The sequence below is a fragment of the Schistocerca americana genome, chromosome X (genome assembly GCF_021461395.2).
Source record: "Schistocerca americana isolate TAMUIC-IGC-003095 chromosome X, iqSchAmer2.1, whole genome shotgun sequence".
NCBI classification, from domain to species: domain Eukaryota; kingdom Metazoa; phylum Arthropoda; class Insecta; order Orthoptera; family Acrididae; genus Schistocerca; species Schistocerca americana.
In genome coordinates, this window is record NC_060130.1 from 183,807,918 (window position 1) to 183,811,814 (window position 3,897).

The 3,897-nt window shown below is 46.2% G+C and overlaps 1 pseudogene; it reads right to left on the reverse strand.

Annotated features, from left to right (window-relative positions):
- Window positions 1-3,449: 3,449 nt before the first annotated feature.
- LOC124557576 lies at window positions 3,450-3,567 on the reverse strand (annotated as a pseudogene).
- Window positions 3,568-3,897: the final 330 nt, after the last annotated feature.

The following is a 3,897-nucleotide window of genomic DNA, read 5'->3' on the forward strand; positions in this document are numbered from 1 at the left end:
GCTGCATGGTGTCGTGGTTGCAAAGATGGACATCGCCGTGGACGTCGGGAGTGAAGTTGCGCATCATGCAGCCTATTGCACACAATTTGAGTCGTAACACGACGTCCTGTGGCTGCACGAAAAGCATTATTCAACATGGTGGCGTTACTGTCAGTGATCCTCTGAGCTAATCCGTAGGTAGCGGTCATCCCCTGCAGTAGAAGCCCTTGGGCGGCGTGAGCGAGGTATGTCATTGACAGTTCCTGTCTCTCTGTATCTGATCCATGTTCGAACAACATCGCTTTGGTTCACTAAGAGGCACCTGGACCCTTCCCTTGTTGAGAGCCCTTTCTGGCACAAAGTAACAATGCGGACGCAGACGAACCGCGGTATTCACAGTCTAGGCATGGTTGAACTACAGACAACACGAACCGTGTACTTCCTTCCTGGTGGAATGACTGGAACTGATCGGCTGTCGGACCCCCTCCGTCTAATAGGCGCTGCTCAAGCATGGTTATTTACATCTGTGGGCGGGTTTAGTGACATCTCCGAACAGTCAAAGGGACTGTGTCTGTGATACAATATCCACAGTCAACGTCTATCTTCAGGAGTTCTGGGAACCGGGGTGATGCAAAACTTTCTTTGCTGTGTGTATTTGTATTACACGTCTGTGAACTGCTGCATTCTTACGAACAAAATAAGCATTATTCAGTAGCAAAGACATTCCATACTGTACTGGTTACAACATATCACCAGATGTTGGAAGTTAAGATTCTATCGCGAATCAAGCTCTCACATATCGTTACAGTTCCGACAACACCCCATCTACGACAATGTCGTCGATTATGAATCACAAATCAGGTAATATCGTAGCCTGATACTTCTGCAAGGAACAGTAGCAAAGTCTACATGCAACGCGAGATTTTATTAAGGCGATTGTACTAGGAGAAAAAGTTCTGAGACAAATGTTCAATAACTTGTGTTATGCCAAACTGCCTGTTGGCTTGTGTCTCGGGTTCTTCGGCCGACGTTCGTCTGATGATTTTTCTGACGTTTCGCCATCACCAGTAGCTGGCATTGTCAAAGTTCCGCCCTCCATTGCTGGTGGTGGACTGGAGCCGAGCTCGCGGCCGCAGACTGTATGTACCTGGTGCGCCAACGTCCATGGCTTCTCCGTGGTCATTTTCGGTTCTGTTCACCTCTTGCTACTTGCAACGGTCGTTTGCTGCAGCACGGGAAGCCAGGATCCGTTTACCTTGAGGCTTTCTTCTTGCTTGGTGAAGCTGTTCTCGTGTTTGTGTATGAGAGCTCTTCTCTACAGCCAGAACTACCGTGTCGGTGAATTTTGCTACGTGGTCGGTCTCACACAGCGCGTGCTCTGCACAACCGATTTCTCCACCTTCCCCAACCTGCTATCTCATTTACGTTCTGTGATCCTGGTGTTGATAGTGTGTTCTGGAGGTGGAGCACGATTACTGCGTTCCTGATGATTCAGTTACGACAGCAGCTGTGGCCTATCACACAGATCTGCTGTTGAGGTTAATGTAACCATCATTGTTCTCGAATGCAAGTACGTATCTAAATTTCTTTCTGTATAAAAAATATTTTCTGACTTTAACAATTAGCTCTGTTCCATCTTGCAGTTCTAGGCGAGATCATTCTGGAATTTTTATTCTGATTCGTATCTCCAGCATAACACACAACTAGTGATGCCCTCCACGTCTTCCTGGGTGTGCGTTGCCAACACTTCTGCTCCACATCCTTCACTTGGACCTCATTTATACCAAGTTTCTTTATTCACACACACAACACAATAACTGCTGTTTAAGGCGTAATTTCTTTAGTGGGGAATGGATTAAGTCTGTGCTATACGTTTAGTCTTTTATTACAACGTGTGGGATAACATTGTTTGTGGGTACCAGTTCAAAATCGGCGATATCGTATCTGACGGTATTGTGAAGAATAATATCCTGGGAGGACAATGTCCAGGACAGAGAGATGTGCTTCTCATGCTTTAATATAGCACATCTGAGTAATAAAAAAATGTGTGTGAAATGTTATGGGACTTGACCGCTAAGGTCGTTAGTCCCTAAGCTTACACCCTACTTAACCTAAATTACACTATGGACAAAATGGACAAACACACACACCCATTCCCGAGGGAGGACTCGAACCTCCGCCGGGATCAGCCCATCTGAGTAATAATTACGTCGTTTTTGTTGGAGGTAGTGTTAAGAATGTCCATGTAATAGATAATTAAGGATGTATGTAGACGACATAATTAATAAGCTTTTCTCGGTCTTGACTCTCTGGACGGTTTCAGGCAATTTTCGAGTATTCTTACTACCTCCAGTGGACCAACGTCAGCTGTTCTACAAGTTATCCGTTAGGTGCCACCACATGGACGTGATTGGCACAGAGAATAGTGGAGAATATTGTAAAGACTGGTTCAAAAACACTTAAACAATCTTGCACTGGGTCAAACACATGACACATTCTGTAGTTGTGTATTACAGCCCCCAGGCTGGTAATACGATGTTCTTTAGCCAAGGAGGGCGTAAAAGCTCCTCGTAGCTTTCTGGGGAAGCATGGAAGAGATCTCCGCAGACACTATATCACATATCTGTTACACTCTAAGATAAATGCAGATATCGTGTATAACCATACCGCACGTTTTACGGAATGTTTGAAGTTTTCAAAATATTTGATCCTTATTCACGTTTTCCTGTATGCGAGTGTACAAGTATAAATATGCTCTTATTGCTTATATGACCAGATGCGACTTGCTACGTTTTTATGCCATCCAACTTTAATACAGAGCTCCAACCCAACTAGGGCATATGCTATTCTTCCATTGGCAACACTAAGTGTCGAAACCAATTCTAAAACGCACGCACACACACACACACACACACACACACACACACATACGCATGCATACAAACGTACATGGATTGCTGTTAGAGGTAGTGTTTTGCTGTAAACACACAGTTACGCTATTTACTCGATTGCCTACATCGGAATTAGTGCGTATACAGATCCACCTCAAACGTTACATCTGACTTTGCGGCAGCGGGTTCGCCTTGCATGTACCGCATGCTGGACCCAGCCTCGAACAATATTCGCCGACATGCTACGTGATGAATCCAGCTCTAACAATATTCCTGGATGTAGCCCTGGCAGAACTGCCTTTCAGACAGTACCTCAAATAATACATAGGTCGGTGCATACACAACATTATTTCAGAATTATTGTGCATATAAGTCAGGCACTCCGTCTTTATGCCACAAGTGGCCCATCAGGACCATCCGACCGCCGTGTCATCCTCAAATGAGGACGCGGATAGGAGGGGCGTGTGGTCAGCACACCGCTCTCCCAGTCGTTATGATTGTTTTCTTTGAGCGGAGCCGCTACTATTCGGTCGAGTAGCTCCTCAATTGGCATCATGAGGCTGAGTGCACCACAAAAAATAGCAACAGTACATGGCGGCCCGGATGGTCACCCATCCAAGTGCCGTCCACGCCCGACAGCGCTTAACTTCGGTGATCCGACGGGAACCGGTGTATCCACTGCGACAAGACCGTTTGTGCATACAGAGCCACCACAATCATTACCCAGGACTTTGCGCAAGTGGATCCACCATGGAAGTGCCAAATGTTGGTTTCAGCCCCAAATAATATTCCCTGAGCCGGCCTGTGTGGCCGAGCGGTTCTAGGCTCTTGTCTGGAACCGAGCGACCGCTACGGTCGCAGGTTCGAATCCTGCCTCGGGCTTGGATGTGTGTGATGACCTTAGGTTAGTTAGGTTTAAGTAGTTCTAAGTTCTAGGGGACTGATAACCTCAGATGTTCAGTTCCATAGTGCTCAGAGCCCTTTGAACCATTTTGGAATGTTCCATGACGCACTATACACTTAATCA